This window comes from Leucopleurus acutus (assembly GCF_964270905.1).
Source record: "Leucopleurus acutus genome assembly, chromosome: 4".
NCBI classification, from domain to species: domain Eukaryota; kingdom Metazoa; phylum Chordata; class Mammalia; order Artiodactyla; family Delphinidae; genus Leucopleurus; species Leucopleurus acutus.
Window position 1 is genome coordinate 114867480 of NC_139146.1, and position 24236 is coordinate 114891715.

At 35.7% G+C, this 24236-nt stretch overlaps 1 protein-coding gene and 1 pseudogene across 3 annotated transcripts in view; one reads left to right on the forward strand and one right to left on the reverse strand.

Moving 5' to 3' along the window:
- CFAP299 (cilia and flagella associated protein 299) overlaps positions 1-24236 on the forward strand; it is a gene marked incomplete at both ends in the record, with an annotated part of 616738 nt that overhangs the window by 61166 nt on the left and 531336 nt on the right. The window lies entirely within an intron of this gene.
- LOC309960734 (dynein light chain 1, cytoplasmic-like) lies at positions 10958-11222 on the reverse strand (annotated as a pseudogene). The gene has a single exon. The product of its transcript is annotated as a dynein light chain 1, cytoplasmic-like (transcript).

Consider the following 24236-nt stretch of genomic DNA (forward strand, 5'->3'; position numbering starts at 1 on the left):
GCTGAGTAATATTCCATTGTATATATGTGCCACATCTTCTTTATCCATTCATCCGATGATGGACACTTAGGTTGTTTCCATCTCCGGGCTATTGTAAATAGAGCTGCAATGAACATTGTGGTACATGACTCTTTTTGAATTATGGATTTCTCAGGGTATATGCCCAGTATTGGGATTACTAGGTCATAGGGTAATTCTATTTTTAGTTTTTTAAGGACCCTACATACTGTTCTCCATAGTGGCTGTATCTATTTACATTCCTACCAAAGTGCAAGAAGGTTCCCTTTTCTCCACACCCTTTCCAGCATTTATTGTTTGTAGATTTTTTGATGATGGGCATTCTGACCGGTGTGAGATGATATTGCATTGTAGTTTTGATTTGCATTTCTCTAATTTTTAATGACGTTGAGCCTCCTTTCATGTGTTTGTTGGCAATCTGTATATCTTTGGAGAAATGTCTATTTAGGTCTTCGGCCCATTTTTGGATTGGGTGGTTTGTTTTTTTTGTTATTGAGCTGTATGAGCTGCTTGTAAATTTTGGAGATTAATCCTTTGTCAGTTGCTTCATTCGCAAATATTTCCTCCCATTCTGAGGGTTGTCTTTTCATCTTGTTTATGGTTTCCTTTGCAGTGCAAAAGATTTTAAGTTTCATTAGGTCACATTTATTTATTTTTGTTTTTATTTCCATTTCTCTAGGAGGTGGGTCAAAAAGAATCTTGCTGTGATTTATGTCATAGAGTGTTCTGCCTATGTTTTCCTCTAAGAATTTGATAGTGTCTGGCCTTACATTTAGGTCTTTAATCCATTTTGAGTTTATTTTTGTGTATGATGTTAGGAAGTGTTCTAATTTCATTCTTTTACATGTAGGTGTCCAGTTTTCCCAGCATCATTTATTGAAGAGGCTGTCTTTTCTTCATTGTATATTCTTGCCTCCTTTGTCAAAAATAAGGTGACCATATGTGTGTGGGTTTATCGCTGGGCTTTCTATCCTGTTCCATTGATCTATATTTCTGTTTTTGTTCCAGTACCATACTGTCTTGATTACTGTAGCTTTGTCAGAATTCCAGGAGCCTGATTCCTCCAGCTCCGTTTTTCTTTTCCAAGATTGCTTTGGCTACTTGGGGTCTTTTGTGTTTACATACAAATTGTGAAATTTTTTGTTCTAGTTCTGTGAAAATTGCCAGTGGTAGTTTGATAGGGATTGCATTGAATCTGTAGATTGCTTTGGGTAGTAGAGTCATTTTCACAATGTTGATTCTTCCAATCCAAAAACATGGTATATGTCTCCATCTATTTGTATCATCTTGAATTTCTTTCATCATCTTATAATTTTCTGCATACAGGTCTTTTGTCTCCTTAGGTAGGTTTATTCCTAGGTATTTTTTTGTTGTTGTTGCAGTGGTAAATGGGAGTGTTTTCTTAATTTCACTTTCAGATTTTTCATGATTAGTGTATAGGAATGCAAGAGATTTCTGTGCATTCATTTTGTATCCTGCTACTTTACCAAATTTGTTGATTAGCTCTAATAGTTTTCTGGTGGCATCTTTAGGATTCTCTATGTATAGTATCATGTCATCTGCAAACAGTGACAGTTTTACTTCTTCTTTTCTGATTTGGATTCCTTTTATTTCTTTTTCTTCTCTGATTGCTCTGGCTAAAACTTCCAAAACTATGTTGAATAAGAGTGGTGAGAGTGGGCAACCTTGTCTTGTTCCTGATCTTAGTGGAAATGGTTTCAGTTTTTCACCATTGAGGATGATGTTGGCTGTGGGTTTGTCATATATGGCCTTTATTATGTTGAGGTAAGTTCCCTCTATGTCTACTTGCTGCAGGGTTTTTATCATAAATGGATGTTGAATTTTGTCAAAAGTTTCTCTGCATCTATTGAGATGATCGTATGGTTTTTCTCCTTCAATTTGTTAATATGGTGTATCCCATTGATTGATTTACGTATATTGAAGAATCCTTGCATTCTTGGGGTAAACCCCACTTGATCATGGTATATGATCCTTTTAATGTGCTGTTGGATTCTGCTTGCTAGTATTCTGTTGAGGATTTTTGCATCTATGTTCATCAGTGATATTGGTCTGTAGTTTTCTTTTTTTGTGACATCTTTGTCTGGTTTTGATATCAGATGATGGTGGCCTCGTAGAATGAGTTTGGGAGTGTTCCCTTCTCTGCAATTTTTTAGAGGAGTTTGAGAAGGATACGTGTTAGCTTTTCTCTGAATGTTTGATAGAATTCGCCTGTGAAAACATCTGGTCCTTTTGTTTGTTGGAAGATTTTTAATCACAATTTTAATTTCAGTGCTTGTGATTGGTCTGTTCATATTTTCTATTTCTTCCTGGTTCAGTCTTGGAAGGTTGTGCATTTCTAAGAATTTCTTCATTTCTTCCAGGTTGTCCATTTTTTTGGCATATAGATGCTTGAAGTAGTTTCTCATGATCCTTTGTATTTCTGCTGTGTCAGTTCTTACTTCCCCTTTTTCATTTCTAAATCTATTGATTTGAGTCTTCTCCCTTATTTTCTTGATGAGTCTGGCTAATGATTTATCAATTTTGTTTATCTTCTCAAAGAACCAGGTTTTAGTTTTGTTGATCTTTGCTATCATTACCTTCATTTCTTTTTCATTTATTTCTGATCTGATCTTTATGATGTCTTTCCTTCTGCTAACTTTGGGGTTTTTTGTTCTTCTTTCTCTAATTGCTTTAGGTGTAAGGTTAGGTTGTTTATTTGAGATGTTTCTTGTTTCTTAAGGTAGGATTGTATTGCTATAAAATTTCCTCTTAGAACTGCTTTTGCTGTTTCCCATAGGTTTTGGGTTGTTGTGTTTTCATTGTCATTTGTTTGTAGGTATTTTTTGATTTCCTGTTTTATTTCTTCAGTGATCTCTTGGTTATTAACTAGTGTATTGTTTAGCCTCCATGTGTTTGTATTTTTTTACAGATTTTTTCCTGTAATTTATATCTAGTCTCATAGCGTTGTGGTCAGAAAAGATACTTGATATGATTTCAACTTTCTTAAAATTACCAAAGCTTGACTTGTGACCCAAGATATGATCTATCCTGGAGAATGTTCCATGAGCACTTGAGAAGAAAGTGTATTCTGTTGTTTTTGTTTTTGAGTAGAATGTCCTATAAATATCGATTAAGTCCATCTTGTTTAATGTATCATTTAAAGCTTGTATTTCCTCAGTTATTTTCATTTTGAATGATCTGTCCATTGGTGAAAGTGGGGTGTTAAGGTCCCCTACTATTGTGTTACTGTCAATTTCCCCTTTTATGGCTGCTAGCATTTGCCTTATGTATTGAGGTGCTCCTATGTTGGGTGCATAGATATTTACAATTGTTATATCTTCTTCTTGGATTGATCATTTGATCATTATGTAGTGTCCTTCTCTGTCTCTTGTAATAGTCTTTGTTTTAAAGTCTATTTTGTCTGATATGAGAATTGCTACTCCAGCTTTCTTTTGATTTCCATTTGCATGGAATATCTTTTTCCATCCCCTCACTTTCAGTCTGTATGTGTCCCTAGGTGTGAAGTGTGTCTCTTGTAGACAGCACATATGCAGGTCTTGTTTTTGTATCCATTCAGCCAGTCTGTGTCTTTTGATTGGAGCACTTAATCCAATTACATAAGGCAATTATTGATATGTATATTCCTATTACCATTTTCTTAATTGTTTTGGGTTTGTTATTGCAGGTCTTTTCCTTCTCTTATGTTTCCTGACTAAAGAAGTTCCTTTAGCATTTGTTGTAAAGCTGGTTTGATGGTGCTGAATTCTCTTAGCTTTTGCTTGTCTGTAAAGGTTTTAATTTCTCTGTCAAATCTGAGTGAGATCATTGCTGGGTAGAGTAATCTTGGTTTTAGGTTTTTCTCCTTCATCACTTTAAATATATCCTGCCACTCCCTTCTGGCTTGCAGTTTCTGCTGAAAGATCAGCTGTTAACCTTATGGAGATTCCCTTGTGTGTTATTTGTTGTTTTTCCCTTGCTGCTTTTAATATTTTTTTCTTTTTGTTTAATTTTTGGTAGTTTGATTAATATGTGTCTTGGTGTGTTTCTCCTTGGATTTATCCTGTATGGGACTCTCTGCACTTTCTGGACTTGATAGACTATTTCCTTTACCATATTAGGGTAGTTTTCAATATAATCTCTTCAAATTTTTTCTCAGTCCCTTTCTTTTTCTCTTCTACTTCTGGGATCCCTATAATTCTAATGTTGGTTCATTTAATATTGTTGCAGCGGTCTCTGAGACTGTCCTCAATTCTTTTCATTCATTTTTGTTTATTCTGCTCTGCAGTAGTTATTTCCACTATTTCATCTTCCAGGTCGCTTATGCGTTCTTCTGCCTCAGTTATTTTGCTATTGATCCCTTCTAGAGAATTTTTAATTTCATTTATTGTGTTGTTCGTGATTGTTTGTTTGCTCTTTAATTCTTCTAAGTCGTTGTTAAATGTTTCTTGTATTTTCTCCATTCTATTTCCAAGATTTTGGATCATATTTACTACCATTATTCTGAATTATTTTTCAGGTAGACTGCCTATTTCCTCTTCATTTGTTTGGTCTGGTGGGTTTTTACCTTGCTCCTTCATCTGCTGTGTGTTTCTTTGTCTTCTCATTTTGCTTAACTTACTGTGTTTGGGGTCTCCATTTCGCAGGTTGCAGGTTCGTAGTTCCCATTGTTTTTGGTGTCGGCCCCTAGTGGCTAAGGTTGGTTCAGTGGGTTGTGTAGGCTTCCTGGTGGAGGGGACTAGTTCCTGTGTTCTGGTGGATGAGGCCGGATTTTGTCTTTCTGGTGGGCAGGTCGACGTCTGGTGGTGTGTTTTGGGGTGTCTGTTACCTTATTATGATTTTAGGCAGCCTCTCTGCTAATGGGTGGGGCTGTATTCCTGTGTTCCCAGTTGTTTGGCATAGGGTGTCCAGTATCTGTATTGTTTTTGGTGTGTCTTTTTGCATAGCTTTTTGGTGGTTGCACTTGATTAATTATATTTATATGTACGTAATTTATCACAGTCTGCCGCTATTATCATTTTTCTCATTTGAGTTAAATATAGAAGGCTTACCTACCGTTTAATCATTTTATTTTCCTTTGTTTAGAACATAATTGTTTTAAACCTTTCCTCTCCATACATTTAATCAATCAGACAGTGTTACATTTTTTGCTTCAACCATCAGTTACCTAATAGTTCCTTTACCTCTTCCTTGTTTTACTCTAGCTTAACTACCACTCATCTGCCCCACTTATTACTTATAAAAGATAAACCAGAGATAAAGTGCTGTAGATGGGGTAATATCAGTGCCACTCTGCTGAGCACAGGAACTACAAAATAGTCTCCATACTCAGTCAGGGGTAAGGTATGGGAGTAGGGTCAAGTTCATTGGCCAGTAGGGCAATATTTTAGTTCTTGTCATTTTTGTTTTCATTAAGTTTCTTTCTCATTTTCTTTGGGTTACGAATGGTAAGAAATTTGGAATGCTTATCGAAAGAAGTGCAAAATGTGTTAAAAAACCAAATATAACATTTAAGAAATTAGTTTCTATTTCTCAATATCTGTATCCTTGCTTCAGGGTTCCTGCTAATATACACAGTGTCTGTGAAAAGTAGAGGAAAACACTCCCACTGGGGAAAGAATTGTAAAAAGATGCCATTTTTAGGGCTGCTTTAGCCCCACAATATGTGGGCTGAATTTTCCACCCTCACCGTCTTAGCAGGGTCCCTCTCTGATGGGCTCAACCTGCCTCACTGTTACCTGTGAACCTGCCTTACCTCTCTGAATTTCTCTCATGTTTTGATCTAAAGAAATTTTCTAAGAAATCTGCTCAGATATATTATTTTTCTTTTATTCTGATATCTTGGTTTCTTTCAAGAGGAATAAAATGTAAGTTAAATGTAGATTTATTTCTATTCAAAATTCAGTATTAATGAAAGCAATTGTAGCTCTTACCACACCCATCAAAAGTAATTTCCAACAACAGGTAACAGGTGTTTTGAGGGAAAGGGGACTTCATGGTCAAAAAAAGTTGAGAAAATGGTACATAATCTATCCCATTTTTGTATATTTATATAGTAACAACTCTCAAAAGTTATGTAGTAAAGAAATTCTTGCTTAACTTAGTTTAATCTAGCATTTAACTATATAATTCTACATAATTAAATAATCCAAATTTATTTAACTACATAATTCCTCTCCAATATATTTCATTTTATTTTACTTTGCATATAACCAATTAATAAGTTTTAGTCTATTAATGACTATTAAAACCAATTTTAGCTTGGGAAATGTAAGTTAAAAATTATTTGGTTTCTACAATATGTGGGATGTTATACTATGAACTGATATAATTAATCTTTTTGGCTTTTTAAAGTTAATAACAAATCTGTAACTTTACTGTCATCTCCTCTATAGGAAGTTCTCTTAATCTGCATCTTATGGACCTTTTCAGGTTCCAATGAATGGCATGAACAGTCCCCAAATTGGGTATGGTATTTTGTGTAAGATGTGCACATTTCTGTAGAAAGGGCTCATTGTTTTAAAATTCAGTCTTCAAAGAGTTTCTGACCCTTGTAAGATTAAGACCTACTCTTCTATAGGAGGTAGTTGCCACCGTTAGTGTAGTTTTTCCTTTCCCAAATCAAGGTACTGCATTAAACAGCAATTTATTTATCTAAACAAGATATAAAGATATATTATAATATATGGGTGAAGGCATTTAGGACATTTTGTTTTTATTTCAACTATCTATAATGATTATAACTTGTATAAAAGGGCAGGGGAAGTCACACTCTTCATGTTTTTATATTAAATAGCAGATTCAAATTTTTTTCATTGTTGCTTTAGTTTCCTGATGTGTTTTTTTGTCTGTTTATATTTATTCACAAATGGCTACTAAATAGCGACTAGTTGCTATATAGATATTATGAAATAAAAAGAAGAATCATCAGGTGATTTTAAGGGATAAGTCTTCATTTGAACTTTACATTTCTTGGACAATAATTAGTAAGGTTAATATGCTAGAGAGCAGGCCATTGCAGAAGGTGTTCCCCCCCACCAAAAAAAAACACAGAAATTGAAGGGATACATTTTTAGCAGTTTGTTGAACAGCTAAACTTACTCCTGTTTTGTTACTTCAGACACCTGTTCTGATGCTATTCCTTGGCTCTGTATCACAGAACTTCCCATTAATGACTGTCCTTTTATTTCCAGTTTGATTCTTAATTCCATAAAATTTCTATTTTCATTCTTCCACTATTCCTATCCATCCAACATCTTTTTATAAAAAGTCTATTTTATATTGAAAACAGGCAGGGACTATTTTTTAACTGTATTCTATAAAGTGATGTGGGCAGGACTTAGGTCCCAGCATGTAATTTTAATAATTTAAGTGATCCGCCCGGGAATGGGGAATGGCTGAGGGTGGAAAATCTGAAACCTTGACCTTAATAGCATCATGTTTGAAAAAGCTGAATTAATTACTCTAAGAAAATAATGTACAAGTGTAGTAACATAGGAAGAAAATGTTTCCTTGGGAGAAAACTGAATTAATTATGGTAAAAAATTTTCAGCAGAAACAACACTGCATTCTTTTAAAGTGAAATCATGAATAGAGGTAAACTAATATTTCCGGAATTACTGACACTCCATATACAACGTGTGTATTTTTCTTGGCCTTAAAATTTTTTTTCCACTAAATCAGATTCATTGCATTTGGCAAGATTTTCAGAAAGAGCATGAGGTTATTTGAGGGATGAGTATTTGACATGTTCACACAATGTACAGTTCAGGGTTCAAAGTTGAAATCACAGCACTGTTTTCCTTGACAAGAATTCTCTCTGGCAAATTGCCTAGGAAAATTCTGGTAGGTTTCCTTGCATCCCACCCAATATTCAACTAATATTGTAAAATCAGTCATCAGCTGGGACTAACTAATTGCTCTAGAGTTATTTATCTGAATAAGATAACTCTCCATTAGACTTGTTGAAACAATAGGACGCATTTAATTGAAAGACTCAAATATTCTTTTGCCTAAAAATTGGTGAGAAAATATATGTTGAATTTGTATCTTTGATAATATGACAATTATATTATTGGTAAATTATAGAAATATCTATATATCTCAGGATAAACTCTAAGTAGGAACTTCTTAGAAATGTTTCTGCTCTAACTTCATTTAATGACATGTTACTGTTGTACTCTTACTATGCCATCAACATTCTCACTTGTTAATTTATTTTGGTGGCTCTAGTGCTGAAATTTTATGTCATTTAGAACTATGGACTCTGCCTCATGGAAAATATTATAGTGGTATTCAGAGAGTATAGACTCAGATTGGCTATTATAGTGTGAGTCTAAAATTTGATTTTAAGAGTGTGAGCATGTTGCTGAATCCAAGTTTGTGTGACTGACGCACAGTAAGGCCAAAGAAACCGAAATGCCAGAATTTGGAGCTGAGAAAGGTTTATTGTGAGGGCCAAGGAAGGAGAACAGGCAACTCATGCTAAAAAAACCCAAACTCCATGATGGTTTTCAGGAAAGAGGTTTTAAAGGCAGAATTTGGGTTGCGGGCTGCAGGTTGTGTGATTTTCTTCTGATTGGTTGGCAGTGAGGTAACAGGGTGGTGCTCCAGGGATCTTGTGCTCAGCCTGAAGTTACCGTCCTCCACCTGGGTGGAGTCCTTACTTCCTGCAGAAGAACTCAAAGATAGTTAGGTACATCCCGTGAGGAGGAGCTAGGACCTTGTTGCTGCACTATTGTTTGACTGCTTTTCCTTTGTTTCTGCATTCCTTCACTTCCCTGCTTAGTAACTGTTTGAATCTGACCTTTGAAACTCAGGAAAGGTTTAGGAGGCTGAAGTCTTTTCCCTACAAATGAAAGTGGGGACATGAAAAGGCTTTTGTACCTGGGAGGGCCCCACAGGGTCCTGCTTGATTTCAAGCAGGCTGTGAAATGTTGAACAACTAATGTAATTCTAGTGGAGTTCTTCAGTGTCTTCCAGTAGAATTAAATATTGCTTTTTGAAAGAAGTTAATTTGGGATTAGGAGAATTTGTAATGTGCCATTGCAAAACATTATGTAAAATGGCCATGTTTGTAAATATGCAAGGTTTAGGTAAAATAAGTAATTTGGATGCTAAAGCAAAAATTAGGGATGCAAATTATTTTTTTATTTCCAAGTTTTCTTTCCTGTATACTATCAACTCTCTGTGCATTTTGTAGTTAAATTGGTGCTATGTAGAACCTGAAGCTTTATAGCAAAGTTCTACTTTTTTCTATCTAACAATGTTTACAAGCATTTCACCATCATAAAATATTTTTCACTTTATATTTTATTTTTATGTTTATATTCACAACAGAGATTCATCCATTTATTAATATGCATTTATTGAACATGAATTATGTACCAGACACTGTTCTATCCCTCAGAATTTACTAATGACTAAGACAGGAAGAAACTTCCTACCATAATGATGTTTACATTATAGCAGGAGAGAAGACAAACAAACAAATCCAATGACTAATTCTTAGTTCTCATCTTAGTTGACTTACAGACGCATTCAACAGAGCTGATCTTTTTCAATACTTTGCAACACTTTCTTTACTTAGTTTTGGGATTTCCCCAGGTTTTCTTCTCTGTCTGTTCATTCTCTATTTGCTTTGCTGGTTCCTCCTTATCTTCTTGATTTCTTAATATTGACATGCTCCAGGGCTGTCCTTGAACTTCTTCTTCTTCTTGTCTTCTTTGCATCCTTGATGATTGTATTTATTAGCATGGCTTTAAATACACCCTGTACTCTGACAACTGCCTACTCATTAGTCTCCAACTTAGACCTCTCCCTTGATCTCCAGGTTCACTATGGAATTGTTCACTCCATATATCTTCTTTAATATCTGATACACATAAAGTCCTGATTGTACCTTCCAGATTGGCTTGTCCTGCAGGCTTTTCCATTTTAGTAAATGGTATCCCCAGCCAAAAATCTAAGAGCTGTCATTCACTTCTCTTTCTCTTCTAACACATCTCTAGTCCATTGTCTTTTTGATCTCATTACCCCTCATTTTCCCAACTCCAGCCATTCTAGCCTCCGTGCTGTTCCTCCAGTACACCGTATATGGTTCAGCCCGAGGGCCTTCTGCTGGAAATCTCATCTCCCAGATTTACTCATGGCACACTGCCTCACATCCTTCAGGTTTGTTCCCAAACTAACTTCTGTGAAACCTTCCCTGACCTATTGAAAAATTATACACCCCTTATTTATGTTCCTTCCTAAGTTTTTCTTTATTGCATTTATCCCTGCCTAACATACTGTGTATTTTACTTCCTTTGTACTTTTGCTAGCTCCTCTCCTGCTAGAATGTGAGCTCCATGGGCAGGAAATTTCATGTTTTGCTCTGTACCTGGAATGGTATCTGGCATGCGGTAAGTCCTCAGTGGAATGTGGGGCTCCAGAGCAGAGGAACCACATCTCTGCAGGGTTTTCCTCCCTCCTTCTTCCCTCACCATTTCCCCTCCTTCCCTTCTTCTTTCCCTCTTTATCTCCCTTCCTTCCTCCCTTCCCCGGCCCCCTTCTTCTTCCTTCTTTTTCTTCATTGTTCTTAATAGGCTTGGAGAAGCTGCTGAGTTAAAGCCAGTTTTCTATTTCTGGCTCTCTGTTTGGATTGGCAGTCACTTGGTTATTGGGAAATCCATGCCTAGTCTTCCTGAGGTGTGGGCTGCCTGGATATCATAGAAGCCTCTTCATCTTCAGGGTCATGGCCTATTTTTTTTGTTGTTTTGTTTTGCTAATTGCTTTATAACCACAACAAACTAGTACAGAGTATGCCCTGTACAAAGCAACACAATAAAGGTCGAGGTGTTCCCTTGGGCAAGGCTGAAGTTTTCAGTCTGTGGTATTTGGAATTTAGGCTACAGTCCTTGTTTTTGGATGGATCATTGGGTGTGTGGCACAGTCCATGCTTTTAACAATATTTGAACAGGAGAATGGCCACTCGGCCCAGGTAGAAGTAGATGAAGTGTTTGGTTTCATGTGTCACGTAAGTACCGAAGTTCCTCCCCACAATGCAGTGCCAGGTGGGATTCTACTTCTTGTCAAACTCCTTCTTGATATGGGCAGCAATGTCCTTATCTACATTTCACCAATGCCTGAGTAGCACACTCCACCAAGTCCTGTTGCATCTCCTCCAACATATTGGCATTTTTGATCACGGCCTTTCGATCACACATAGTTACCAAAGAGCAGTGGCTGGCTGACTGCAACGGTCTCCTGGGGGAGAAGCTGGCGAGGCTCAGACCCTTAGAGAGGAGCGGTCCCTACTGAAGCCGTGGCGCATCTATCAGAGTCACAGACTATTAACCCTATAATTTGAATTCTGCTCCTGGCAGCTCAGCAGTCATTGAATGCCATTGATATGTGGCTGCAAACGTTCTGTTTGGGGAGTGGCTTGTTCTAGTGAGTGTCCAAGCTGCTGCCCACCATCGTGGCTCTGGATAACCCTCCTTTAGTACCTCCTATGATACTGTGCTACATTCACAAACTCATTTATTGTTCTCCATGGCAGTAAATTGTAAGCTCTATGAGAATAGGAACATTTTTTGAATAGCAAGGCCTAGGACACTGCCTTGGTCACGAAAATAAATATTTGTTGAATAAATGAAGGAATGTCTAAATTACACTTATAGATAGAAAAATCTAAAAACAAATAAAGATGAAAACTTTTATGATGATAAAATATTGGTAATAAGAACATAGTTTTTTTCTTTCATTTGTTTTATCTATGCTATTTCTAAGAAAAGTCTTTGTCATTTTTTGGCACAAAGTTTCCAGTTCTTTTTTTTTTTTTTTTTTTTTTTAACATCTTTATTGGGGTATAATTGCTTTACAATGGTGTGTTAGTTTCTGCTTTATAACAAAGTGAATCAGTCATACATAAACATATGTTCCCATATGTCTTCCCTGTTGCGTCTCCCTCCCTCCCAAGTTTCCAGTTCTTATACAGTGTACACCCTATTTTTTATATACTTTCATTCATGTTAATGGGAATCTGGAGCTGGATGGAGAGAAATGAGTGTGCCTAGCTTGCCATCTTTCCCAGAATATTTTCACCAATGTTTATATTTTTTAATAAATGTGTTGTAATGAAAAATACTTCTCAGCTTTTTTGCTCACCTTATATGCTTGATAGAGCAATAAATGACTTTGTCCACTCTCAAAGAACAAAAATTTATTCTCATCAAGGAGACTTAAAAAAATATCTGTTCTTTGTGTGACAAGGCAGGTATTGAGCAGTTGTTTTCCTACACCTATTGTCCTTAATTTTTTCTGTTCATCTCTTCATTCCCAAATCTGCAAAACTACAGAGAAAAAAGTTATAAAAGCCTAACGATATGTGATTTCTCCTAAGGTGTTATTCTGTAGAAACATCTGGGTGTGTCATGTACCTGAGTGATTATAAAACAAACATTTTATATATGTTTATAAACAGGTCATTTCCCTTAATGTGTGCACAGCCTTCAAAATAATATATCCCAATAGTCTATAGCAATGCATTCCTAAAAATAATCCATGGTGATAACTAAATGCTGCTTCTAGGAATGGAAGAATAGAAAAGAGAAAGATTTGTGAAAAAATGAGAAGAATAGTTTACCTCATTGAAAGTACTGGTTCAAGTTCTTCTTTTCTCTGTTTCTCAAAACTACAAATGAATTATTTTATTCTTCGTATGTAAGCACAAATAGCTTTGATGGTTATAAAGAAATAGTTCATGTATGTGTCATTGATTTAAATTACTTGAAAACCATTCCAATTTTAGGCAAATAATTACATGTCACAATTTCATGCTAAATATGTTGTTACTTTTTACTAAAATCTTAAGTGTAAGATTCAGTATAATATAAAAATTACATAAATAAATACCAATTAATTCATTTGGTCTTAGAGTAACCTTCTTACTAAAAGTGAGTTAAAGAAAGGATACCCAATTTTTTATCTTATTTGAAATTATAAAATTATTTTAAGAAAAAATTTAATTTAGGAAGTTTTATTTTTCTGTATAATCATTGGGAATTGTGTAGAAAATTTCTTTATTATATTTATTATTTATATATTATTATTATTTTATATGTTTATTAGATGTGTATAGCACTTCACATTGCCAGTATCATCAAGTAAAATGCTGCCAACCCCTTCCATATGTCATACCTTTTTTTAATATGTCTTTGGTGTCTACACAGTCATGGCCTCATTGCAGTGATTCAGTAAATATTTGTTGCTTAGTCAGTTCATTCATTCTTTCATTCAACAATTATTTATCAAATGCCTATTATGTATCAGATATTTAATGCAAAAGGTAAACTAAATTTACATTTATTTATATCAAAATTTATATTTTGGATGTTATACCTTGGAAAATATTCTATAAATATCATTAGGTGAGCAGTTATTCCTAAAATAATGTTCTATTCACCTTAGTTCTTATTGTTATAAATACTGGTTCACAAAACACCATGTTAGATCCCAATAATGTCACTTATTTTAAGGCTGTAGCATGCTCCCTGATATGCATGATCCTCTTCTCCTATAATGAAAGGACTCTTGTTTTGTAGCAGGACATGTGGCTACAGAGTAAGCTCTACATTTTCTAAGCTCCCTTGGAGGTGATGTGTGCGGTTTCCAGATTTTCCTTAAAGGACAAAGAGCTGGCCCTCTGCCACTTTTCCCCATCCTGCTGCTTTGAAAAGTGTTTATGGTGATGGATCATCTTGTACCATGTGGATAAGAGCAGTATCTGAGGGATGACAGAACTACGTGATAGAAAAAGCCTGGGTCCCCCATAAAATCCCTAGACTATCATTTCCATACTGTAATGTGAAAGGAATAAACCTCTATTTTCTTTCTTTTTTTTTTTTTTTTTTTTGTGGTACGCGGGCCACTCACTGTTGTGGCCTTTCCCGTTGCGGAGCACAGGCTCCGGAAGCGCAGGCTCAGCGGCCATGGCTCACGGGCCCAGCCGCTCCGCGGCATGTGGGATCCTCCCGGACCGGGGCACGAACCCGTGTCCCCTGCATTGGCAGGCGGACTCTCAACCACTGCGCCACCAGGGAAGCCCTATTTTCTTTATGGACTGTATTTGAATCTCTGTTATGCATTTCCTAAGACAGAATTTGGTACCAGAAATGGGGTGCATGAAGTGGCATAACCTAGGTCTGTGGCATAATATGTTTAGCACTTGGGAGGCAGGAAGCACAGACACAGATATTGGAAGTTGAAAAGCTGGTTGATCCCTGATATGCTGAGGCAAAACATTGATATAACTGTTGATTACAGTATTTTAGAAGGCAGATTAAATGGTGACGGAGGCCATATATAACATTAGGGGAAATCACTGGAAAGCTGCAGGATCTTCATGTGTGTTGGCAGCTTCTTGCTCTTCCAGCAAAATCCTATGACAGAGATGAACTCAGGCTAGCGTTAACCAGTCTGCAAGCAGAGGTGGAAGGGCATATAGTTCTGTTAAGAAAGGCTCTTTGTGCCAGGTTAGCAAAATAATTTCACTGAGAGTCCTATAATTTGAGGCCTTTGAGGGTTGAAAAAGTCAACTCCTTCTGTATTCCAAACCAAAGCAATTATAGCTGGTAGCTTCAAAGCCACTGCCTTACTAGGAGATAAATTCAATGTCCTGCCAGATTTGGGAGCCAGACGAGAAGCAAAATCAAATTAAGAGTATTGCTTTTCCACCCAAACAAAATGGTTTAGATAGCCTGGATGTAGCTTCCATCCAGAGAGGGGGTAAGGAAACACAGAGGGTAATAAGGAAAAGACAAGCATCTTCAGGCTTAAAGAGTACATCTAGATTAAATCTTTGGCTATAGTTACTTACATATGGAACTAATCCAAAACAAATTGCCTGGAATCTTGCTAAGGTTTTGAGGGAATTGTATGGCTACAGAACAACAACATAGCCTGCAAAAGCCTGTAATTGTTCAACCCTTTAGAAAATTCCTGGGCCGCCAAATCTGGACCAGCAAGGAGAAGGCTACAAAAATATTGCAGTCTCCAAGAAGAGCAATCTTTGTACCACCTGCTTGATTCATGGCAAGGGAGGACAAAAGATAGGAAAGCACCCGCCAGGGGGTAGAACCAAAGGCTTTGGAAGAAAGCACACATTTCTTCCAGGAAAGCAGAATCAGGGCCTTCCAGATGAAACTAATCCATTGTTGGTTCATGGAATATTTGTAACGCCTATCTAGTAGGATTTGATTATTGCCATGGCCCAGAGACTGCTGTAAGTTTCCCAATCCCTCTTTGCTCAATAGGGGCAGTTTACTTTGCAATATCTACTTCTTCACAAGTCGTGAGTATTGAGTGTATGGGGACAGATAAACTTGTTTTAGTTTGTAGGTTGCCAAATCATGAGGCTCCACATCCATGATTAGTAAAGGGAGAGGGCTATACATCATCCAGAGGGGAGACTTTTAGCTGGGTACAGTAACCAGTGGGACTTCGGAATTTTCTCCTTTGTGGAGGTGATCAATGTATTCTATGTGAAGGAGAGAGATTGTGATGGATATTTGGGTTGCCACATGAATAGACTGTGGCAAATAATGCTAGTTGTATTTAAATGTCCATTCTCTCATTTAACAGAGACACAGGCATACCTCTGAGATGTTGCAGGTTCAATTTTAAACCACCACAATAAAGTGAGTATCACAATTGAGATACGCAATTTTTTTTTTGTTTCCCAGTGTATATGAGTTATGTTTATACCATACCATAGTGTATTAAATGTGGAATAGCATTATGTCTAAGAAAACAACGTTCATGCCTTAATTAAAAGTACTTTATTGCTAAAAAGTGCTAATCATCATCTGAGCCTTCAGTTGAGTCATAGTAGTTACATTAAAGATCACAGATTTCAGATCATCACAACAAATATAATAATAATGAAAAAAATTGAAATATTGTGAGAGTTAACCAGACTGTGACACAGAGACATGAAGTGAGCAAATACTGTTGGAAAAGTGGCACCAATAGACTTGCTCCACGTAGGGTTGCCACAAACCTTCAATTTGTAGAAAACACAATAACTCTGAAGTGTAATAAAGAGAAGCACAACAAAACAAGGTATGCCTGTAAAGCTCCTGAGTTTTGGCTATGTGCAGGACTGCCAAAAATAAAGTTTTTTTTACCTTCCTTGTAGTTAGGTGTGGCCACATGACTAATATCTAATGGATGTAAGGAGACTTTGTGGGTGCAGAATCTGGGATGTTTTTAAAAGGCAAGTGTGTTGCATTTCTGTCATCCTTCCTCTATCCCATTTTTTCGAACACAAATGAGGTAGTGAGCTATCTTGGAACAAGAACTAAGGATGATTTTGATGGAAAGGTAGATCAATAAGATAGAAGGAGCTTCTGTCCTTGGGAAACTTTGTGTAGCAGAGCTCCCATACTAGTTCTGTATTGCTTCCCTTAAAAATATTTCACAAGGGAGAAGTAAACTTTTATTACATTAAGAGGGTTGATATTTGGGTCTTGTATCAGTCAGCTATTGCTGCATAACAAACAATATAAAAACTTCAGTGACATACAAAAATAATCATTTATTTCTTGCTCATGATTTTATGAATTGGTTGGAACAGTTCTATTTCATACTTCAGGTAGAATGGTAAATTCTGCTTCATATTCTCATACTTCTCCTAAGATATGAGTGTGTATACTGTTTGTAGCTAAGAGTTATGAGAGCCAGATAAATGACTGTAGTGAACTGTCCTACATAATAGTGAACTATTATGCATTTATGAATATCATGTAGGTGAAAGAGAAGTTGAATGATGGTTTTGAGTTTTGAAGGTGTAATTTAGTACTGTATTGAGTGGAAGTAAATTACTATATCAGTGCTAATGCTAGTGTAGCTATACAAAAATCCTGCTATTTTGCCATCTCTCTATCTAGAACTGTAAAAAGGCCTGGGGTTTTACCCTACTTGCACACTAATAAGTTAGCCTGCTATAGGTTTATAGATGCTGACAGGAGACAAGGCTCTTGGGTCAGAGATGATGAACAATTTATTATTCACAGCATTAGCAGCAACCAGAAAGTCAGCATTTTTTTGCACCTGTTTTCTGGGCTCCAGTTCCCATAAGGAAACACAAAGAGGGTGAGCTGATACCTGCACACTCTATGGGTTGCATTACAGGAGAAAAATCCAGAGCATACAGAGCCCAGGTTTTTTATTAATGGGTAGTAAGCATCCTGCCTTTTGCTACAGAGGAGAGACAATGTCTTTATCTTCCAAAGTTGTAAACAAATGTGTCTCTTACTGCAGAGTAAATACCACATCTTCCAAGGCTGTTCACAATACAAACATACTTGAAACGATCTTCTGGAATAAAGGACAGTCAGTATCCCTACTAGCAATGGGTGTAGAAATGAGAGATCCATGGAGAACTGTCTCCCAAACTGCTTTTGCCAAAGTCATTAGTGACATTCTAATTTTTGTTCTAACGTGTACTTTTGCCTGCTTATCTAACTTGATCTCTTACAGCTTACGGCTCCATTGTCATTTTACCCATTCTGGTTTAATTACACCGTTTTCTCTAGGCTTTCTTCTTACTCCTTTGACTTTTTATTCATTCTTTCTTCATTTATCAAATATGTTTTGAGCACTTTGTATGCTCCAGGTAGTCTTGTAGGCACTGAGAAGGGAACAATACAGAAAAAGCACCTTTACTTTCATGAAACTTGCAGTCTAGTAGGGGAAGTCAGATAATAAGTGAGATAAATTAAATGACATATAATATTTTAGGTGGTGTCAAGTACTAAGGAGAAAATTAATGCAAGGTAAAGGAATAGAGGAATAGGAAGATTCCAGTGGGTTGCCATTTGAGAACAAAGGCTTTACTGAGCAAGTAACATTTGAATAAAAATCTGAAATAAGTGAGCAAACCTTGAGGCTGTTTGGGCCCTATTTGAGGGTGGATGGAAGAGATCTAGGAAAAGCCAACAGGAAATGCAAGGCCTTGAGCCCATAGTGGGCCTTGTGTGTCTGAGGAATAGCAGGAGGTGTCCTATTACTTATCCGTTTATTGTTCCGCTTCCAAAGGTCATCCTAACTCTGACAATATAAACTTAATTTTTTTTTCTTCTACAAATTTATGGTTTTATGTGTGTGAGTGTGTGTGTGTGTGTGTGTGTATGTGTGTGTGTGAGAGAGAGAGAGAGAGAGAGAGAGAGAGAGAGAGAGAGACATGCTTCATCCACTTGTAAGTTAAGGTAGAGAATTTTCCAAAAGGTTATCTAGTTTTTCTAAGATAATTTATTGAGTAATCTTTTTCTTTCTCCATTGGTTTGAAATGTTACCTTTGTCATTTAAGGAATTAAAATAAATTCTTATCTGAATTAAGCTTTTTTTCTTTACTTCTGTTGCATTCATCTGTTTATCAATTTTTTAAATTCATTAAGAAGCTATTTTAATTATATGACTTCTTTTAGAAATTTCTAGACTTTCCTCCTTATTTTTCCAATTGAAATGTATAATCCCTCTGTCTGATTTCAACATTTTCTTGGTATTTTAATTTATATTGCACTTAATAGTTGACAGAGAGATAAATAGATAAATGAATATAGCAACTGAGTCATCCCATACAAGAATGTGATTTGTTTATTAATTTATTTAAATATTCTTTTATACTCCTCAGTAGATCTTTAAGGTACAATAATGTGTCTTTTTGGTTATATGGTTTATACTTAGGCCTTTTTTTTTCAATTGTGTTTAGGTGTTAGTAACATTGAACATAGTAGAGAAAAACACATCTCCGGACCCAATTTTAACAGTTAATATGCTTTATTGTCAGCCTCAGATAATTCTTAGAATTCAAGTTGCAGTTATTTTGTTTATTATTCTAATGAAATTATGACATATCCAGTATAGAAAGTTATCAAACATATTTCTAAGTGAGAGTTTTGGTGTTCTGGGCTTTGCATATATAACGATGATGAGGCAGTTACTGATCCTGTGACAGAAACATACCCCAAGTGATCATCTAATCTTCTGTCTCCCTCTGGATAGAGCTAAATTAAAAACATCAGGCAAAGCAGCTTAATGTACTTATTGGAGATTTAAGTCAAGACAAGAAGATCCACATATTCCTCTGGTACAGTCTGCAAAGTATAGAGTCATTTTGCAGATGGTCTTATATCCCAATGGGGCAAAGATATACCACCTGCATTTTTCTATTTTGTTTTGATTTTTAGTCAAAGTTTACATGATGGCATGGAGACTATCCCACTCACTTTCCTACCATAGTCTGATTATTATTTAAGTCATGATGTTTATCAATAAAGTTCTTTGTTTTGTGGGTACAAGTAAAATACTCAGTTTTTCTTAAGATTTATTTTCCTCTGAATTTTCACAATGAAATTATTTCATGCTTAATTTTATTATTTTTATAATAAAAACAGAATTACTTTTTAAATTATCTCTAGCTTCATTCTTGTTTTCCTTATTTCCTTATTGGCTACTGATATTAACAATTAGCCAAGCCTGATTCTTGATGCAATTTCACAACTTTTTTCATGTAAAGGTAGAAAAGGTTTACTTCTAAAAGCAAATAAATGAAAATAATTTAATAATTTTGTTAAACATGATTGTGTGTCTTACTGGATTCAGAAATCTATTTTTTAAAAACATTTAAAATAATGATCATAATTGATAATTATATTTTTTGAATTTTCCAGGATTACAATGAAATGAAATAATTTATAATATTTTCTGCTTTGCTAACCATGTTCTTAGCTATCAAGTTTTCAATCCATTTTGTTTTGTATAATTTCTAAGAATGCCAACATCTAAAAAACACTGACAAACTTATCTTCTGAAGCTAGAGAGTCCCACAGTCTCCTTCAGTACTTTATTTTTAACTCAATTCAATACTTATAGATATTAATTTTTCACCAAAATGCACAACTTCTTTCTCAAAGCTAGAAGGTTACTGATTCATAAGGTAGATTACCTTGTTACTAATTCAAATAGCTTTTTGGTCCCCCAATAATTTCTCTCTTCCTCTTCCCACATGTCTTACTTGCCTGGAAAAGATATGCAATAAAGCAGTGGAGCAAAGTACATTATGCTGGCACAAAATTTAAAAAAAAAATTATTTTGAGATTGCTTATAACAGCAAATCAAGTCCAAGAAGCTAGTTTTAGAATTAAGTCCTAGTGCTAGGAAAAAAGACACCTCACATAACTGCAAACCTTTAATTTTACCAGCCTATATAAAAACTTATCAATACTGTATTTGATATCAAAGAGGGGAAGAGAATAAAAAAGTTGCCTTTTCAAACAATGCTATTAGTAAATATGTTGACGTTCATATCAAATATGAGAGAGACAACATGAATCCAGAAGAATAGTACATCATAAAGTTTTCATTACACGTGGATGATTCCACAGAAGTAATATACTTACTAATATCTTACAGCTTGGAATCCCTGAAGACAAATGCTTGGAAGAATATTATTTGTTCCAAAGAAGCTCTATATCAAATAGCTGAGAATAAAATGTTCAAAGTGGTAAAGGGATACTTGAAACCAATAACATACTAAGGAAGCACTCACCAAAGTATCTTTGGGCATTGAAGTTTATGTTAGGTTGTAGGAAAACATGAGATTTACATCAAAAGTTCTTTTTAAACCCTAGAATTCAAAAATACATTATTTAATTCACATTAAATATATTTACATATGTCAGTGTTTGTCCATAGATTTACAGTCCATATTAAAAGATGTTATTAAAATGGTGATTGGTAATTAAAAAAATGAGGGTAATATATATATAATGGTAATTAAATCCAAGCTGTTAAAATATCTTTTTCATCTTTATTCAAAGAAATATGATCAGAACACAATTTCATACTGAAGTGCATTGGTTCTTCAAGGAGAGTTAGGCAAGAATTTATAAAATTATTGATGTGTGTGTGTGTGTGTGTGAGAGAGAGAGAGAGAGAGAGAGAGAAAGAGAGAGAGAGAGAGAGATGAAGGAGTGTAAGGAAGAGGAGGGGCTGGTTTCTTACTTTGCATATTTTTAAAAGGCATTGTTGTTGGCTTTCAAAACAGTGCATTTTGTATTTTTTCAGCTTCTAAGGAGCTTAATTAAAGTATTTTAACAGGTACTGATAGAGTTAATGGAAAAATCTGAATCCTAAACATTTAAGATGAGCAAAGCAACATCTGTGTAGGATTAAGGAAAATCTTTAATATTTTTAAATACTTGAAGGTTTAAAGTCAGCATTACCACCAGACTGTTCACTGTTAAATTTGTCCCACACAAAAAAGAGGGAAGACATTTTAAAGGACTGATTGCTCCCATGAAATATTGATATAATTTAAACAGAATTATCTGAATTCTGGTAATTTTGTAAGAAAGCAATTGAAATACAAGCAACGTATATTCATTTGATACCACCTACTTGTGTGAACAAAATTTGTCATTAATATCACTATGAAAAATTTAAGGAGATCATCATTAAAAAGTCTTGATAAGGATTTGTGTATAGCTATTTCGAACATAAAACCGTATACTAAAGCATTATGTCCACAGAAGAAATTTCATGTTTCTTACTAAAAGTTAGAAAACATTCTTTGGAAAGTGCATTTATAGTCGATATTTTAAATCTTCCTTAATACTTTGTATTTTATTTATATTATAATCATAAAATGCAAAGGAAATGTAACACTTTTTTCCTCTAAGTCTTATATAGATGCTCCCAGAGTCAGTTATGTGAAAATTTTATTTCTATGTGTGTCATGAAAAAACGGCTGTGAGTCACTTCTTTATAATGCAGCAAGGGAGAATAGTGTCAATAACTGGTGAAATTATCAGGGCTGAAAGAAGCAGCATCTTTGAAAACAGGCAATGAAGGAGTTAGATAATTTTCATCAGAATAAAAAAACAAATGAGGTAAAGCTAAAGTAGATTAGGGAAGATAACTGTTCTTGGGAAGTTGAAAACTCTTTGTCGATTTTTATACAGTGTTTTAGTAATTGTGCTTCTCAATTACGTGAAGTGTTTCTGTAATGCACTGAGCAGCTGGGATGGGACCAGTCTCCCAGTGCTGTACTCAGTCCAGTAGCTAGCGCCCTCCCAGCCCATGATGGTGCTCAGGTAGTATTTGTTGAGTGAATGGGGGTTGTATTAGTTTGCTCTGGCTGCTGTTACAAAGTATCACAGACTTGGTGGCTGGCTTAAACAATAGAAATTCATTTTCTCACAGTTCTAGAGGATGGAAGTCCAAGATCAAAATTTTGGCAGGGCTGGCGTCTTCTGAAGCTTCTGTCCTTGGCTTACTGGTGGCTGCTTTCTTGTAGTGCACAGACATCCTTGGTATCTATTCGTGTGTCTAAATTTCCTCTTGTTATAAGGACACCAGTCAGATTGGAATAGGGTCTGCCTATACAGTGTATCTCCAAGTATAATCATGCTCTGGGGTACTGGGGCTTGGCATTTTCCCATATGAATTTTAGGGGGATACAATTCAGCCCAAAATAGGGGTGCAGCAATGCAATTGAGACTCTGTAGGAGCTCATTTTTAAAAATTTGAGTTAATATCTTTCAGTTTAGGAATGATTTTCATGATATTCAGTAATGATAAAGGAAACAGTTCTGTCAGGTGTACAATTAATATAGTTAATTATCTACAGAAATACTGCTTTCATTTAAACTTTTTTTTAATGCTTGATTTAGTGTTTGTTTTCAATCTTTTGACAATATAAGCCATTCATTTCCTTTCCTCTTTGACAACTGTTATACAAAACATTATACAAAGGCTAGAAATGTCAGTGATAGATGGCTTAGATTAATTTAGTCTCCTCCTCACTTTCGCCCATTACTCTAACAAACTATGCTACTGAGAAGATGGGGCCTCATTTAAGACTGTCTATATTGATCTGATAATTACTCAGTGAAAGACTAGATCCCATCATACCTAAATCCTGAGCCTGTTAACTGGAAAATTGTTCCTAGAAAACTGATGGTGCACCAGTAAACACTTAGGTCCTGCAGTAAACGCTCAGAAAAATGGTAGGGGTGTTACCTGTTAACTTGTGCCTCATGGGTACAAGAACAGTTGGTGAGGGTAAAAATATAAACCCACCAGAAGAAATATAAAAGTAACTTCCAGAAGGCCTTAGGATATCTTCACTCTGAAGAGACATGACTCTGCTGATAGATGTTTGCTGGGGACTTGAGGCAGGCAAGCCTGCCCTCTGCCTGGGAGTGCTGCCACGTCATGATTGGTGCATACAGTAAGCTGTATGTCGTAACCTGAATTCTTTTCATACTTTAAAGGAGCAGTTTAGTCTTTGCATGGCTCTGTGGGTATATTTTAGTCGGTTATATCATCCTGTTGGGGCAAACAGGCCCTCAGCTATTCATTTCATTCCCCACTTGTTCCTCTTGATACAGAGGAACAACCAGCAGAATAAGTTACAGGATATGTGAATCCAAATTAGTTTTCTTCTGGCTACTGTCACTTCTGGGAAAGAGAAGTGGATAAAATTACTTTTATAATTTCTTCTGAGAATTGTTGGTCTCTCAGGTTTGTAAAGGCCTTGGGTATCCTGTGTGGAACTAGCTGAGTTATGTTAACATGCTGCTGTTTGGGTAAAGACTATTGTAAAATACATCTCATGATTGATTTTAGATGACAGAAATTTAATGCCTTTTGGAGCTAAAGCTATTATTGTTAATACTACTAACATTAAAAGGGCCGTCAAACCAAGCTGAATGAGAACAATGTGGTACAACAACAATAAGTCTGAAAAATAAGGTAATTAAATTATTGTATTCTACTTGATTACTTGTTAAGCAGTAGGAGTTGTGGGGTTAGATTATGGGATTTGTTTGAAGGGATATAACACATTTTTCCAAATGAAAACATCTGTTCACACTGGTGTTTTCCATTAGTCATCTTCAGGGATGTTAATTTAACTTAAAACAATTCACACTACTCTGTTGGTGATTAATTTGAAAATGATGTTTGCATTATTAGTTGAAGTCAGAGACACTGTGAGAAACGGTAGTAAAAGCACATGGCCATGATGATGCATTTGGTACTTAGAATGTTTATATTAAAGCAGCACCTGGTGTTTGCACAGGGATTGAGAGCAGAGGAGGAACTAACATTGGCACAGGTTATTAAGATGCCTGACTCAGGAGTCAACGTAAGCCCTGAGTAGAGTCTCATAG